This window comes from Podarcis melisellensis (assembly GCF_964234715.1).
Source record: "Podarcis melisellensis genome assembly, chromosome: 4".
In the NCBI taxonomy this organism is placed as follows: Eukaryota; Metazoa; Chordata; class Lepidosauria; order Squamata; family Lacertidae; genus Podarcis; species Podarcis melisellensis.
Window position 1 is genome coordinate 13,435,612 of NC_138531.1, and position 18,415 is coordinate 13,454,026.

At 43.9% G+C, this 18,415-nt stretch overlaps 1 protein-coding gene across 2 annotated transcripts in view; it reads right to left on the reverse strand.

The window, feature by feature from the left end:
* GPC6 (glypican 6) overlaps positions 1-18,415 on the reverse strand; it is a 787,401-nt gene that overhangs the window by 125,804 nt on the left and 643,182 nt on the right. The gene's annotated exons all lie outside the window — the stretch shown is intronic.

Sequence of the window (18,415 nt, forward strand, 5' to 3'; positions counted from 1 at the left end):
CGCAGAGTACAAATGTTTTTGTTATGTACTGAAGTTCTCACCCTGGGCCAGCAGGGGGATACTGTAGATAGTTATGCAAATGAAGGATCGAAAGTGAAATTCAGTGATTGGATAGTTTGTATGCAAATGAAGGATCGAAAGTGACGTTCAGTGATTGGCTAGTTGCAGAACATGGTTACTGTTGCATTCTTATGGAGCTCTATATAAGCAGGCTGACTGAGCTCCTCAGTTCAGTTCTGTTCCAGCTTACAAATAAAGAGCTGTTTTGGAAGAATCGCTGTGTTGTCTGATATGTTCGCCCACAACTTAACAGTTTTAAACCCTATCGGAAGGCTGAATAAACACTTTGATGCCTGCATACCTACAGTCCACCAAACAGTCCTAGCTCCCTGGGCTAGATCTCAGCATCAGACTGTGGAGGCTGAAAGTGCCTCTGACTGAGAAAACCCTTAGGCTACAACGCCACATGCCTTCACACTTCAACCTCAATGCAATGTGCTCTAAATGGGGATCTAGGCGGATGATAGCACATTGGATCGCCCTGATTTTTCTTACAGTTAAACCTCCAGACTGCATGATCACTGTAGATGGTGATAGCAGTCACGAAATTAAAAGACGCCTGCTCCTTGGGAGAAAGGCGATGGCAGACCTAGACAGCATGTTAAAAAGCAGAGACATCACCTTACCAACAAAGGTCCGTATAGTTAAAGCTATGTTTTTCCCAGTAGTGATGTATGGAAGTGAGGACTGGACCATAAAGAAGGCTGATCGCCGAAGAATTGATGCTTTTGAATTATGGTGCTGGAGGAGACTCTTGAGAGTCCCATGGACTGCAAGAAGATCAAACACATCCATTCTGAAGGAAATCAGCCCTGAGTGCTCACTGGAAGGACAGATTGTGAAGCTGAGGCTCCAATACTTTGGCCACCTCATGAGAAGAGAAAACTCCCTGGAAAAGACCCTGATGTTGGGAAAGATTGAGGGCACAAGAAGAAGGGGACGACAGAGGACGAGGTGGTTGGACAGTGTTCTCGAAGCTACAAACATGAGTTTGACCAAACTGCGGAGGCAGTGGAAGACAGGAGTGCCTTGGTGTGCTCTGGTCCATGGGGTCACGAAGAATCGGACACGACTAAACGACTAAACAACAACAACAACAGCAAACCTCCAGACGACAGCTAAGTGCTTTAATGTGTGGCATTTTTAAAGGCCTTTATTTATTTATTTACTTTAGGTCTGGCCTCTTTGTCATTGTGAGTTCCTCGTCAAACAGACAGCCTGTCAACAGTCCCTTTGTGTGAACTGGCTCTTCCCTTTATCTCCTGTTCACATCGCTCATTCTTCTCTCTTACGCTTCCTTGTCCTACTGCGTCTCTTACTTGTGAGCCTGCTGCTCGCTCTGCTCCCTTCCCACCTCCACCCCCAAACGCCTTTTCTTCAAGGCAGTGTGCACAGCACAGTGAGATCATGGATGCTACTGTGCTTAATCAATAGGGACAAAAAGGAATACACCCCCCTCCCACTCCCTGCATTGCCTGCATCTCTGATGCTGGAGGACCAAGACTGTGATCCCCATTCTGCATCCCAAAGCAGAGTCTCATGAAGGTTGGGTCTTATTTGGCCACAGCTGAAGGGGCAGCATTTTCCAGCAAGCAAAGCTTAGGGGTTGTAGGTCCAGCCACAAAGCACACAGAGCTCTTGTTCATTATTTACTTAATGAATTCATATACAGAATTTATTCAGAAGACAGGAGTGCCTGGCATGCTCTGGTCCATGGGGTCACAAAGAGTCAGACATGACTAAACAACAACAGCCCTTCATCCGAGGATCACAGGGTGGTTTGCAGCATAACAACACAAAAATACACAGCAGATAGCAAACAAAACAATAACACCCCTACCCCAGTTTTAAAAAGCCATAGATTGTTTAAGGGAAGAGGAATGTTTTCACCTGGTACCTGAAGGTATATAATGAAGACACCATCCCTGGGGATGGCATTCCACAAACAGGGAGCCTATATCCCCAAACTGTCCCAATTTGACTGGAGCGTCTGGGAATTACAGGCGCCATCCTGGATCCTGAGTTGATCTTGTGCAAGAGCACAGGACCCAAAGACAATTGTTTTTGGGTGCCGGCGAGTCAACTGGGATGCTCTAAAAATGTATTTTATGTACCTTTATACTATATCACTGCATATTTGAAACTACATTATTTCTGCACTTAAACGTTGTATTTAAATTTACTATTATCTTAAAACTGTCGCACTTACACGTTGTGTTTAAATTTACTATTAGTTTAAAACTGTTATTCTTAGCAGAATATACACGTTTTTCTTTTCAACTCTCGAGTAGGAATTATTCCTTATATTGAAACTTTTGGCCAGAGCTCTTGGTATATCCTTTTCAGTGTATTTTCAACAAGAACTCCAATTTCTTTAACTAAAAAAAAAAGTGGCAGAAATGTGCATGGCCCCATCTTAGTAGAGGGCTGGACCTGCTTGTGTGCCCTCCTGCCCAAGCATGGCTGAGCAAGGCTGCTTCTTCCTCACCTTCTCCAAGGCAGTGGCAAGGACCCTGATGATGGTGGTGACTGCCGTCTCTGCACCCAGATTGCTGCTGCTGGTCTTGGGGCCACCCCAAGAGGTCCTCGGTGAGGCCCACTCGCCACTGCCTGTCTCGCGGGATGCTGAGTTCACCTTCCCGCAATGGCTCCATGAGGCTCGAGTACCAGGTTAGGGTGGCTTGGTGGGGTTCCAGAATCCAGCTCTCAATCATGTGCATTGGGATTGAGGGGTGTGGGCAACCAACGCTCTTATTCGTGCTCAGTTCCTGGTTGTGGTGGTGGGTAGGCTGCCTCAATGGTTGAGTTTCCACTTGGTTGTCATGACCAAGGCTGTGTGTGCATGCATGACGGGGGGGGGGGGAAGACATTCACATTTTTATCACTGGGATGTTGGAAGGCATGTGAGCCACCACAGAAAAGGCTCATTCTCGTGTTGCCACCCTGCAGACCTCCCACATGAATAATAATAATAATAATAATAATAATAATAATAATAATAATAATTTGTACCCTGCCCCTCTAGCTGGGTTCACCCAGCCACTCTGGGCGGCCTCCAACAAAGATTAAAAATACATTAAAAACTTCCCTGAACAGGGCTGCCTTCAGATGTCTTCTAAAAGTCTGGTAGTTGTTCTCTTTGACATCTGATGGGAGGGCATTCCACAGGGCGGGCACCACTACCGAGAAGGCCCTCTGCCTGGTTCGCTTTGCTCTGCTTCTCACAGTGAGGGAACCGCCAGAAGGCCCTCAGCGCTGGACCTCAGTGTCTGGGCAGAACGATGGGGGTGGAGACGCTCTTTCAGGTATACTAGGCCAAGGCTGTTTAAGGCTTTAAAGGTCAACACCAAACTTTGAATCGTGCTCGGAAACGTACTGGGAGCCAATGTAGGTCTTTCAAGACTGGTGTTATGTGGTCTCAGCGGCAATCCCCAGTCACCAGTCTAGCTGCCACATTCTGGAATAGTTGTAGTTTCTGGGTCACCTTCAAAGGTAGCCCCACGTAGAGCACATTGCAGTAGTCCAAGCGGGAGATAACTAGAGCATGTACCATTCTGGCTAGACAGTCTGTAGGCAGGTTAGGGTCTCAGCCTGTGTACCAGATGAAGAAAGGTCTCCTGACATCTGCTCTCTGCCAACTCAAACAGGTGCTGCAATGCAACCTTGTGATCATCACGTGAGTCGAACATCTTCATCCCAAATGTCTGCTGGAGTGTGTGGCCTGTGGCGGCTCTCTCTCTGCTGGCTTACCTTTCCTAGTGATGGGGAGGAGGTAACTAGCCAAGACAGTCAGCCTGCCCAGATCAGCAACTATCAAACATTGCCTCTGCTGGGCACCAGCTCAGGAGGAAGAGCTGGAGAGGTCCGCCACATGCTCACCCTGCCACCCACCACCTGAGGAAACCATCTCACCCTACCACATACCAGGGGCCATCCACGTAGGCCATGAGTAACCATCAGATTTTAGACAGCACCAAATCCAAACAGAAGAGGATATAACAATGGCTCAGCCTTTAATACTCATTTAACCCCAGCCTTTCATACCTTTTTCATCCATCAAATCATGCTAATTCCCATGGGGGTAAATACACTTTACCCAAATAAACCTACTTCATTATAACACCAAAGAGTTTTGCGCAAGGAAAATCAGACCTGCTTTATATACCGTTTCTGAACTTTCCAAGTGCCAATTTAAGCTGAAAGGTTAGGGAAGGGAAAAAGACGGTACAGTTCAACAGGGAGCCTCCACCCCCCCCATTTCTCACCCCCCGCATCAGCATCAGCTGCAGCCCTGTTAAATTCAATAATATGACGTTCACTAGAGACTTCTTACAATTTACCCACAAAAATCCAATTTCCTAGAAACTATCAGGAGTTTAAAGTCCCACCTTTCTAGAGTTTTTAGAAGCAAAGGTAGCATAGATGCCACAAGTTTTATGATCTCTCTGTAAATATGTAGGGAGGTGGAGGCAGCAGCGGTGGGGGACCCAGCCCAAGTGAATAGAATTAAAAAGCATTAAAGGTACATTTTCCCAGATGCCACCAGCAACAGTCTTCCGTTCAGCTGTCCTCTCAGTACTTCCTGCTGATATTCCAAAAGAGAGCTTTAAAGGCTTTTCTTGCACAGCCTCCAGTATCAATGTCATTTAGAAGCTTGTTTTGGGGACTTGCATTTGGCACTAGCCACAGGGAGCCTTGGCATATTGGGAAGCTAACTCTAGCAACTCAGCAGGCTGCTTTCACCTTGCTCAAGTCATCATCCTGAGCCGCTCTGTAAACCTGTCGCAAGTAAATGCCTTTGGAAAGAGACCTGGCGCTTCGCTTGCATATGTAATCTCTCGCGGGCAGTTAAAAGACTAGATCAAAAAAGCCACGAGAATCCTTCCCTTCATACACGTCGGTAGCAGACGAGAGGTACAGAGTTGCTAGGATAAGGAAAGTTGAGATACGAGCAGCTCTACGGAATGCAAAGGAATCCTTTCTCTGAAATGCTTTCCATGAGTATTTCTCTCAGTGGAAGCTGCCAGACTTCAGTCCTACCTTGAACTAGAACCTGAGGTCTTCTGAGAAGAGAAGTTGTGGGTGGGGAGCAAGACCTCCCCTGTTGCAGAACTCTACATTACCAATGACCCGAAAAGCCATTTGTTCCAAAGATCTCTGCTCCAAGACTGGAGTTCACCACATAGCTCACTGCGGGTGGCATTCAATTAAGGCTTACTCAGAGTAGACCCATGGAAATTATTAGCCCTAATTCAGCTATGTTCATTAATTTACCATATTTTTCGCTCTATAAGACGCACCAGACCACAAGACGCACCTGGCTTTTGGAGGAGGAAAACAAGAAAAAAAATATTCTGAATCTCAGAAGCCAGAACAGCAAGATCGCTGCGCAGTGAAAGCAGCAATTCCTCTTGCTGTTCTGGCTTCTGGCATAGCTGTGCAGCCTGCATTCGCTCCATAAGACGCACACACATTTCCCCTTACTTTTTAGAAGGGAAAAAGTGAGTCTTATAGAGCAAAAAATACGGTAAATGGGCCTGTTATTAGAGAGTGTGTTTTCCTTTCCATGCTAATAGCAGGTTCGGTCCAAATTGAGAAAAATCCCATGGCTATAGTCATATTACTTATGTCCCCTTGTGCTTCTCCAGCTAGTAACTGTTGGGATTAAGAGCACCTGGGGATATCTCTTTCACAGGTGTCCCCCTTCCAATGTATTTAATGTCTGCTATGCCAAAATGGGGTCACAAAGAGTTGGATACGACTAAACAACAAATGCCAAAATTATAATCTTATGGGAGTTTAGAAGAGGAAATGTGTGTCTGCCTGAGCTACGCCAAACCTGGTTATTGTGACAAAATTTTGTCTGCAGCTAATGACTGCTGTCACAGGCAGTACTTTGACTCAGTGCCATCGTCTCTGTCTGCTAGATTTCTCTGCTGAACTGAGCTTGCAAGCTGACAGCTCAAAGCAGTCAGAGGGAAGTGGCACAAAACAGACCTTTCCCAAATCACCTCCACCAACCCCTGCTCTCTCTATACGAAAAGCGGGATGATGCTTTTCCTACATGAAAGAGAGAGCGGACCTATTCTGGATCTTCCTCAAAAGTTGGATTTTCAGTGGTAGAAGGAAAACTGGTTTAGCTTTCGTTTTGGACTTTCTTCCAGAACACCTGATGAATAATTACAATGGTAGCATGCCCAAAAATTTTTTAAAAACAGGAACTATCCTATCCTATACTCATATGAAAAGAGGCAGTCCTTGAGGTATTGTGGTCCGGAGCCATTTAAGGCTTTATAGGTCAAAATCAGCACTTTGAATTGGGCCCGGAAACTAATTGGTAGCCAGTGCAGTCAGACCAGGATTGGTGTAATATGCTCAAACTGTTTTGCTCCGGTGAGCAACCTGGTAGCTGAATTCTGAACAGTCTTCAGAAGCAGCCCTACGTATAACACATTGCTGTAATCTAACCTTCAGGTTACCAGAACATAGGCATAGGTTTGCTTCACACAAGTGTGTGGTGTCAGTAAACCCATAGTGAAGACAATAAATCACCCTGCAAGATCAAAAAGTGGTATGAACAATATTTGAATAAGGTTCGCCCAGCACATGGAGCTTAGATTCTATATATATAAACACCATTGTGGCTTTTCAGTTATGGCTGGAATATTTTCTGGAACTGCTAAATTATTCCTTAGTACTAGGATCCTAGTAAGACGTTCAAGCTGCTACACAGCTGGTCTTCTAACACCTATAACATACATTTAGGCAGTATGTCATGCCTCCGTTGTTAAATGCATTATCTTATTACTATGTTTAATAAAGCCATATATCAAAATACTGGCATTGAAATAAGGTGCCAGGAGCTACAGCCGTCTTCTTCATTACATGTTTTTCCCCCACTGCTGCAAAATAAAGGAGAAACAACTGGTTTGATTGGCACCTTTTCTTCCCTCTTAAGTCTCTCCCGCGCTTTTCATTTAGTAACCTGTCAAATAAAGTCCTCGGCAGCAAAACACTCTAGCGATACTTTTAGAGGGGGAAGAAAAAGCCTCTGATTCAAAATGCTGGTGAGAACTGAAGTAACGTTCACATTCCAAATTCAAAACATTGCAAAAGAGTGTAACCTCCATGGAGAGTCACATTCAGGTAAAGTAAAGGATAAAACTTTGCTTAAACTTCTGACTGATTGCCAGGCACTGAGGCTTAATCCTCAGCCTTCTTCCCTCTCAGGGTAGGTCTTGCTACACTTCAAATCCAAGTTGCAGTCATGGCTCGGAGATCTTCAGTGAGCCACATGCTTTCTGATTGAGTTTCTCTCTATAAAATGGGGATAAAAACACCTCCGTGATTGTCAAACAGTGCTGATACCAAGTTGCCAATGCTGAGGTTCTTGGGAAGCTTAACAAAGGCTAGACGTGTATGGGGTACTAGGGGAGGGGTAGTACCTCTGGTGGGGGACACACTGTGCTGCTTCTGGGGTAGTCTGTCCAACTTTGGTCTCCACCCTGCATTCAGCTCTCACCTGTGGCATGCGACCATAGCCACACCCCAGAAAATGGCTTCGATTGGCCGGCTAAACCAGGTGAGGGGGGCCACTGGGCCTCAAACCTTCAGTGAGTTAGGCACTTGCCCTGTGTGTGAAGACAAGCTCTGGGAGATTGAGCGGATCCAATAGTGGGTCCAATGGTCAAGATGGCAGTTTCTGCACATGTGAGGGGCAGATGGGGCTCATCTACCGGGGAAGATAGCCCATCTAAGAGAAGGATGCTAAACCGCCACTGCCTTGTGAGATATCTTCAGGAGAAGAAAAGGCTAAGAGGTAAACCCTACACATATCCAGAGTGGAGTCCCTTGTAGGAATAACGGCGACGACGGGAGGTTGAATGCAGGTGAACTGTGGAGAAGCACACTGATAAGCATGCTTCAAGCAAGCTGCCGGCTAGCTCTGCTGAGGCTCCTTTTATTAGCAGAAGTCAACAATTGGAAACAGCAGTGACACCACCCTGAACTTATCGTATTTCCATCTAAGCACATTTCCAGCCTTAGCAAATACACGTGTCAGCAGGGGTTTCCCTAAAATGTTTTTCCCCGATACTTGATTACGTCTGCGTCCCCAGTCATGCTCCAGCCAAGCGATACGTCTAACGAACAAATTGTGAAACGACAAAAGGTCAGGGGGAAAACTCTGTTTTCTAGGCAAGAAGGCAAAAGGTCAGGGACAACAGGCGCAACGCTCCTTGACATACTTTGCATGTCTGGTGTGAGGTTTGCCTTCGCAAAGCAGAGCGTTACCTCCACAGTCCCTAAGATGGTAGGATGGCGTCTTGGATGCCTCCTTCTGGCAACTCCTGCAGCCAGGCTGGTACCAATCATATTGCTCTGTGTTCCTTTGAACCACATCAGCAAGCCAGAGAGGGGGGATCTTGCCTTCTAGACAAGAGCTACTCAGGCAAAGTGCCCTGGGAAGGTTACTTCAGTGCAGCTTACACAGCCGTTTGACTTCTCCCTGGGAGTTGCAGTCCATTGTCTCTCAAGACAGAAAGATGCCAACAGCAATGTAAGAAAGGCTAGACAAATATTCTCAAGAGGCTTCTGCCCCATGACCATTGCGTCTCTGCTACGCATAATGACAGATATGTTGAACATTCTCTAAAACAGAGGTGGGGAAGCTTTATCAACCTGTGCCAGGGTTGCCAGGAACAGACAAGACAAGGAAAAGTCCTCACTATCTGCTTTTATTCAATATTCACAGAGAGAGGCTTGGGAATGTGGCCTCTCAGAGTACAGTGGTACCTCGGGTTAAGAACTTAATTCGTTCTGGAGGTTCGTTCTTAACCTGAAACTGTTCTTAACCTGAGGTACCACTTTAGCGAGTGGAGCCTCCTGCTGCTGCCGTGCCACTGCCACATGATTTCTGTTCTCATCTTGAAGCCAAATTATTAACCCAAGGTACTATTTCTGGGTTAGTGGAGTCTGTAACCTGAAGCGTCTGTAATCTGAAGCATCTGTAACCCAAGGTACCACTGTAATGGCATTGTCCAGAGTGAATCTCCACCCCTTCCATCTCTCCCATTTTCTCATTCATCATCTTTAGGGGTGGTGAAAAGTGCCCTCTGCCTTTGAGCTCTTTGCTCTCCTACTTTCAAGGCCAGCTGTGTTCTAGGGGTGGGTCTCTAATGCTTTCTAAAGAAACTGAGTCTGTCAGCTGTTGCCCACCTGATGCTTCCTCTTCCTCCTCCTCCTCCTCTCCCATTATTTCCCAGCTTTCCCCCTCATCTGCCTCAGAGCTGTGATCTCCCTCAAACCCCTGTTGCAATTCTGAACTGTCTTCTTCTTCTCTGTAATGGTCAGGCTGCGGAGGCAGTCTCCATCATTCCTCCTCTGCCCAGTCTCTGACACCCTGATGGCCTTCATTCTCTTCTAGCAACCTTCAGGTGTGTGCATCACCTGCCAGGGGTGTTGGACCAGAGGCAGAAGAGCAATGAATGTGATTTTTATTTTTGTAGGCTAGCGCACACCCACACTCCCTTTTGTCCTCTATGCAGGCAAGCAAAAGCCATTATCAGAGTTCAAAGACATATTCCAGCCAAGCCAAAACTATCCTAATGGTGTTACAAAATGGGGCCAGTGAGGCTTGTGGCTTGGGGAGAGAGGAGAGTCCCACAGAGAGAGACCTGGAGGTTCACATTTGGCCCTTACACTGGAGGTTTCTTACCCCTGTGCTAAGGCAAGCCATAACATTTTCAAGGCAAGGCCAGGTCTAACTAAAGGCATGTTGACAAGAGCTCCCTTCATGCAAACAACACATGGAGTAGGAATGTGGCAGCGTGCACTGACAAATATGTTGTATATTTACAGACACATACTGAATATTTACAGACACATACTGAAATATGTATCGAGAATCTAATGCAGGGGTCAGCAACCTTTTTCAGCCGTGGGCTGGTCCACCGTCCCTCAGACCATGTGGTGGGCCAGACTATATATATATATATATACACGGTATATATATATATATATATATATATATATATATATATATATATGCTTTCGTAGATTTTCACGGGTACAGGAATGCAGGTTTTGGTGTCCTCGGGTGTCTTCCCCAACTTTTACACGGGAAGACACCCGAGGACACCAAAACCTGCATATATATATATATATATATATATATATATATATATATATATATATTATTTGGGGGAGGGGAATGAACAAATTCCTATGCCCCACAAATGACCCAGAGATGCATTTTAAATAAAAACACACATTCTACTCATGTAAAAACACGCTGATTCCTGGACCGTCCATGGGTCAGATTGAGAAGGCGAATGGGCCGTATCTGGCCCCCGGGCCTTAGGTTGCCTACCCCTGATCTAATGTACCAACTGCCCCTTCCGTTTGCTGATATCTCCTGGTGATCCAGTTTTAGTTTTGCAGAATGAGCACTGTGAAGCATTGTTCAGTATCTGTACAACTGATGCTTTTATCCAAGTGGGATAAAATACTATGGAGAATGCTGTAAAAAGCTGGCAGGACACTGTGCCTTAAAAGACCATTATTTTGTTCTTTTTTTTTCTCTTGCCGCCTATGATTACTTAAATTGCATTGCTCAAAAGATTTCTGTTTTTTCCTTTTTGCTATCTTTAGGGCCTTAATGCATTTTAGAGTAATACAGCCTCATTATCAAGTGTAAAATCACAAAGATCAGTGCGGAAATGTATATAACTATGTGCGATTCCATTAATCAGTGCCACAATTCGCAGGGAAACCAACGCAGCAGGCGGCCTGTCACGCCTGCATAAATTGCTTGTATCTGTTCCAAATATCCGAGAGCCAACCAGAAGATGAAATTTGTACACCGCCGCCTTCAAGACCCACAACTGAGGTGGTAGATGAACTCTATAAAATATGTATTTGCGTAATCACCGGGGGTGAGGTCTGATTACCTCAATACATAATATTGCTTGGGGGGTAATAGTGCGAATAAAATGATGACCATATCAACCAGAGAGGTTATCATTAGCTTTCTTCATACTGTTCCATTGGTATTACTCAACTCTCATCCATATTTTACTCGAGGCAGCGGCGATAAAAATGATAAAGTCAGTGATGCGTGGCTGCTTTTAATTTAGATCCATTTCCAGCACAAAGTGCAACACAGAGTTATATGGATGGGTGGTTAAAGGTGAACAGCTGTATTGTTTTTTAAAAGTATTCTAATCCTGCAATACATTGCCGTTCTATTTCATCTAAGGTTCTAGAAATGCAGCCGTTATCTTGTAACAGCTTGGGAAGCTGCTGATAATGTGTTCTTAGCATTTATTTCTTGTTTCACAAATAGCTCCTTTAGCACGGAGAACAATTTAGGACATGGGCCCTGAAACCAGATTTCAACAGGCTAGCTATTCTCAGAGGCAGACTGGCAGTCAAGCATGGCTGAATCCCAGTCCTGGCCAAATCATCCCCAAACTCAAGATCCAGGGTATTTCCAGATTGTCACTATTTTTTAGGTGGGATTTAATCACATACAAAATAGACCAGGCTTCCTCAAATTCGGCCCTCCAGATATTTTTGGCCTACAACTCCCATGATCCCTAGCTAGCAGGACCAGTGGTCAGGGATGGTGGGAATTGTAGTCTCAAAACATCTGGAGGGCTGAGTTTGAGGAAGCCTGAAATAGACACTTATGGCAAAGACCTATTTATGCAACTGGGAAAGCCTGTCTATTAGTAAACCCAAAATGGAAAAGAGTTAAAATGCTCTCCTGAAAGTAATTAATGTGCCTACAATCTTAGACCCTCCAACTTGCCACAGAGTGAAATCAGGACATGTGTTTTTGGGGCTATTCTCTTGCGGGAACCAAAACAGGACATTCCAGGAGCCAATCAGAAGCCGGGATGGCTTCTGTAATTCTGGGATAGTTGACTGGTATATAATCTTACTTCCCATAGACTGCAGTTTTATGCACACTTAGTCCTGGTTTGTGACTCAACAGAGAGAACAAGTCTATGATAGCAGGGGTGGGAGATTCAGCAATGCTGTTACAGTGGTACCTCAGTTTAAAAACAGTCCGGTTTAAGAACGATTTGGTTTTACAAACTCCGCAAAACCGGAAATAGTGTCTTGGTTTGAGAACTTTACCTCAGTCTAAGAATGGAATCCGAACAGTGGAAGGGCACTGGCAGCGGGAGGGCTCATTAGGGAAAGTGCGCCTCGGTTTAAGAACGGCTTTGGTTTAAGAATGGACTTCCGGAATGGATTAAGTTTGTAAACCGAGGTACCACTGTCTTGTCACTTCCTCTAAGGTCTAGTTTTTAATTCTAAGTATTTTGTGAACATTCTGTTATGTTCAAAAATGTGTGCAGCAATCTGCCTTCTTTGTGTGTGCTTTTAAAGTTTGTAAAATTATCCTGGCATATATCCCTGCATAGATTTCTCAGCCCCTTGTCTTTCAAAATATGTAAGGTTACGCTCATGTTTTTCCTCAGCCTGTGTTAACAATTCTAAGGCATTTCTAGCATCAGAGAAAGCAATAGCGACTGATTTCATTTCAAATATATTTTGATATGTTGAACTTAAAGGAACCACGCAAATGGCAATTTCACGTGTGGTAGCCTGGGTACTGAATGTGATTTGGGAATCCAGCATTCAAATCCTCAATAAACTTTGCAGCGTAACATTGGGCTCACCACTTTCTCTCAGCCTAATCTACCTCACAGGGTTGTTTTGAGGATAAAATGAGGGCGGGAGAACTTCATAGGCCACCCCGAGTTCCTTAGAAGAAAGGTAGGATTAAAATATAATAATAGTTATTGTCGTCATCACAATGCTTCTCTGAATCTACATCAACCAGCATTCAAAAGAACAGAGTAGACCCCACTGAATTCAATGAGACTTGCTTTCGGAAAAGTTGCATTGCTGTTGCAATCTGCTTTGCACAAATGCACATCCCTCACTGTCCCATGTTCTGCTGTTGGGCTGGGCAGTTGTGGATTCTGAAAACTATGTGATACAGGAAGACAAGAGTGCAGAAAAGCAGGTGGAACAGGGAACAAGTGAGCAAGTAGCAAAGAAGGGAAGAGGCGCTTGTCAATGCATATCGTCATCCTCTTCCTTCCTGTTGCTGTGCTGCCGCCACATGGAAGAAGTGTGCACCCTCAATTTGGATTGGAAGAGGGAGGGGAGGAGGCAGGTGATCCAGAAAATGGGTGGCTGGGTGGAGGGAAAGAGATTGTTCAGCCTGGACACTGAGGTCCAACTCCGAGGGCCTTCTGGTGGTTCGCTTACTGCAAAAAGTGAGGTTACAGGGAGCAAGGCAGAGGGCCTTCTCGGTAGTGGCTCCCGCCCTGTGGAATGCCCTCCCATCAGATGTCAAATAAATAAACAACTATCTGACTTTTAGAAGACATCTGAAGGCGGCCCTGTTTAGGGAAGTTTTTAATGTTTGATCTTTTATTGTGTTTTTTATATTCTGTTAGGGACGCAGGTGGCGCTGTGGGTTAAACCACAGAGCCTAGGACTTGCTGATCAGAAGGCCGGCAGTTCAAATCCCCGTGACAAGGTGAACTCCCATTGCTCAGTCCCTTCTCCTGCCAACCTAGCAGTTCAAAAGCACGTCAAAGTGCAAGTAGATAAATAGGTACCGCTGCAGCGGGAAGGTAAACGGCGTTTCCGTGCGCTGCTCTGGTTCGCCAGAAGCGGCTTAGTCATGTTGGCCACATGACCCAGAAGCTGTACAAGTTATCCAGAAACGCACAGCCTGAGTGTCTTGTCTTAGTGTGGCTCCTTAATGAACCAGCCACGGAAGGAGAATCACAGCCACGTTGCCTTCTGCTGCTCTCAAGCATCCTTTCATAGACAAAGGTTTATGGGGGCTGCATGTTTGAGAGCCTTTTGGTGCAGGATGTTCAGACACATTCCTCAACGAGACAGGGATAACATTCAAAAGCTTATTACCTTGTGATGGGCGACCAAGAAAAATTAGAAATAAATTAGGATTATATTGAGCAAGCTACACTGACTTTGTATGTTCATTTCACAGTCAGTTAAGTTTTACATTTGTTTTTTGAAATGTTTTTTTAAAGAAAATAATTTGCCAACATTTGTTTTATTACTTTTTGGTTTGTTTTACCTAAAGCCCTTTATTGCACTTTGATACATAACAGCTTAATAATATGGATTGATTGCACTATAAGTCTTGGAGCAGCCTGGCCTACAGCTCTTTTTTTACTCTGCCAGTGCTTGATGGTGATGAATCACAGAACTCTAATTCAGAGATCATCAGTGCATGGATGTGAACATCAGGAACGGAAATAGTTCTAAAAGGTTTTTAATTTTGTTTTAATTGTTCCTCTTAGTTCTGAATTAGTTGAATTGGGGGAGGGTGGTGAACTGAATTAAAACATAGTGTGTTGTCAGAGATCTGTGGTTTTTTTTTGGGGGGGGGTGAACTGTGGTAAGAAAATATTGATGACTAGAAAGAAATTATTACACTAGGATCTTCCTCATTTCCATCAAACCATTCAAATGATACTTAGACTGTAAGTCTTTTGAAAACAGAGACTGACATTGACAAATTTGCTGAAGGTCTACTGGAGTCCATAGGACAAAGTAGGATCAATCAATCAATCAATCAATCAATCAATTGGTATGACTACCATGGCTCATATAGTGACCCTTTCAACCACACTGAAAATATACAGAGTGCACCATGGGCCACACTTGTGTTTTAGGATCAGTATTCCACGTTGGTTCTGTGTAAACAAGTGCTGCAACCTCCATGCTAGCTGCGCATGTGGAAAATGTTTTCTGCTTGTGGAAGTGCTGGTTTTAAACATCTTATCGCCAGCATTACATGAGAAAAACAAAAGTAAAAAGCAGTGTTGATCTACTTGCATGGGAACTTGTACAACCTGTTCCAGAAGCCGAAGTTGAAAACTACTTTAGGACCTAACTCTTATGCCACTGTCAAAACTCTCCTATATGAAATTGTGCAAACATTGGTGGAATAATGCTAGTGGCATTTTTCCTTCCACTTGTGGGTCATTGTTGTTTTTGAATCTAGTTCATTGGCATATTATAATATGGTGTTGACACTTGTAACCAAAGATCAGAAAGCTTCATGACTGGGCAAGACTTCACTGTGGATTTAAATTGATTTATCACTTGGGAATCACTCAACTGCAACCTGGTCTAACGCCCAAAATTAATGTGACAATTAAATTGATGGGTCACTGAATCAAGCAAGTTGGACTTCTGGAATACCATGCCAAAAAGTTTGAGAATCACTAATATAAGAAGACTACCATTTTGCCATTGTTTGATTTGTGCAATTACCACCAGAACTCCACCCATGGTTATGGAGGTTATGCTTCTAAAGAGATAACTATTCCTTGGTAAATATCAGCCAGCGCTTCATTGTCACAAATGATTTCCATAAAATATATTTCTTGCTATGTAGAGAAGACCTCTCCTCTGAAGAAAATGTAGAAGCATGAAAGCACAAGGTGTCTGGATTTATAGGCATAACAACTGAAAGAAATCTCAGTTTTATCATTTTTACTGTGCGGTTCACTCTAAGGTTGTTTCAGGAAGGTGCGAAAGTCAAGAGAACATTTTTACATTAAATGTGCAAAGATTTTCACACATAGGCATTGACGTAAAGAAAACATTAGTATCCTTCATTGATTTTGACTATGTCCTTTGTAAGTGAAAAGGCAAAACAATTTAATTTAGGTCATTCATAATTTCAGATTTCAAAATTTTAATCCATAATGTGAAGACTACCAATTTTAAGCAATTTCACAGTTGCAGTCCACTCATACTAAGGCACAAGTGGGAAACCTGTGGTGGTCTGAATGCTCTTAGACTACAGTTCCCATCATTCCTGACCATGGGCCATGCTGGCTGAGACTGATGGGACTTGGAGTTCAACAACATTCTGAGGGCCACAGATCCTTCACCCTTGTACTAGGTACTGTTTTTTACATTAAGTCTCCCCACAAAGACAAGTATATTTCCATAATAAGAAAAATACATATCTGTACGATGGGACCACCAACAAGTCTTGGGCTACACATTGTATTTATGTATGACTGCTCTTTCAGATGTTGGGTGTACAGTGGTACCTCAGTTTTCGAATCTAATCCGTTCCGGAAGACCGTTCAAATTCTGAAACTTTTGAAAACCGAAAAACTCAATATAGAAAATTCAATACAGAAAACTGAACAGGGAAGCCGTGTGGCATGTTCGACTTCCAAGGCATGTTCGGAAACCGAAGCATTTACTTCTGGGTTTATGGCGTTGGAAAACCGAAATGTTTGTCAACGGAGACATTTGAAAACTGAGGTACCACTGTATAAGGAAGCAGCAAGAAACAATATCGAAAGTGGCTCTGATTTACTGAAATGAACTCATAATTTTAGATATTTAAAATACACCGCACAAACAAATGCCACCTAGGTCCTAGGTCTACAACCTTCAAAGATACACTCTCCTCTTTTCTCTGAGGAGGCATTGATCAGGATGAGACGTCAGCATGGATCACAATATGTACATGCTAGCCCACATGCATTACTATGGATGTAGTGTGCATTGGGGTGCACAGTAAAGCTGTTATGGAGACATTCAAGCCAATATGAGCAAGTTTGGCTCATGGGTAACATCAGATAGATATGGTTCGGATATCACCTCGATGTGTACATATCACCTTGACCAGGGCTCATGTCTCATTTTGTGACTTCTAAAACTATTTAAATGTCTGTAAACATCGGTGTTCTGAGACATCTTGGCCAATTACAGCTCTGGGTAGTTACGGTAGTTTACTTCAGGTTTTCAGACATTACAGATGCTCTTTGAACACTACAAAAAGTTATCCAGGATTGAAATTCAGGACTCTTTCTTCTGTAAAATATGAAGCTTCACTTGAGCTTTGATGGCAAACTGAAACCTTTTACATCTTTACAAGAAACTCGTATCCATTTTTGGTCCCAACATAAAAGAAATAATTTTTAAATAACACACAATGGTCAGACAGTCCGGTTTATTGCTTATAGCCAAAGGCTGCTGCAATGTATACAATGTTATTAAATAAAATATATACTAGTTTGATACAAAAACTTAAAACATTTACATTAAAGGGTAAAGGGACCCCTGACCATTAGGTCCAGTCGTGGCTGACTCTGGGGTTGCGGCGCTCATCTCGCTTTATTGGCCAAGGGAGCCAGCATACAGCTTCCAGATCATGTGGCCAGCATGACTAAGCCGCTTCTGGCAAACCAGAGCAGCGCATGGAAATGCTGGAGCGGTACCTATTTATCTACTTGCACTTTGATGTGCTTTCGAACTGCTAGGTTGGCAGAAGCTGGGACCGAGGAATGGGAGCTCACCCCATTGCAGGGATTCGAACTGCCAACCTTCTGATCGGCAAGTCGTAGGCTCTGTGGTTTAACCCACAGCGCCACCCTCATCCCTCGCAAAAAGCTATAGGAACTCCTTAATATACAAATTGAAACATTAGACAATAAAATTTATAAGCTAAAATCACCGCAGGTCCACTAATATATTAAAAGTAATATTAAACAATGCAATAATGGTCACATAGGGTCCTGCTTTGAAGTGGCTTGTAAATGCATGCAATCAGATCTGAGATCTGTAATGATTTGGTTCTAAAACATAAATTTGTAACTTTCATTCCAAAAGAGTCACCTGGCTCTGATCGCAACATTGCAGAATTGTGAAATTATGCATCCAGAGATGAATTTTGAACTTCAGAAGTTTGAGAAAGACTTAGAATCAGAAGGGAAGGGGAATCAGTGGGTTGGTTTTTGTTTTGTTTTTATAGTTTGCTAATGTGAATGGGTGAAAGAGGAGAGTGCAAAATATGGTCTGAAGCTCAACATCAAAAAAAAAAGATCATGGCCACTGGGTCCATCACCTCCTGGCAAATAGAAGGGGAAGAAATGGAGGCAGTGAGAGATTTTACTTTCTTGGGCTCCATGATCACTGCAGATGGTGACAGCAGTCACGAAATTAAAAGACGCCTGCTCCTTGGGAGAAAGGCGATGGCAAACCTAGACAACATCTTAAAAAGCAGAGACATCACCTTGTCAACAAAGGTCCGTATAGTTAAAGCCATGGTTTTCCCAGTAGTGATGTATGGAAGTGAGAGCTGGACCATAAAGAAGGCTGATCGCCGAAGAATTGCTGCTTTTGAATTCTGGTGCTGGAGAAGACTCTTGAGAGTCCCAGGGACTGCAAGAAGATCAAACCTATCCATTCTTAAGGAAATTAGCCCTGAGTGCTCACTGGAAGGACAGCTCGTGAAGCTGAGGCTCTAATACTTTGGCCACCT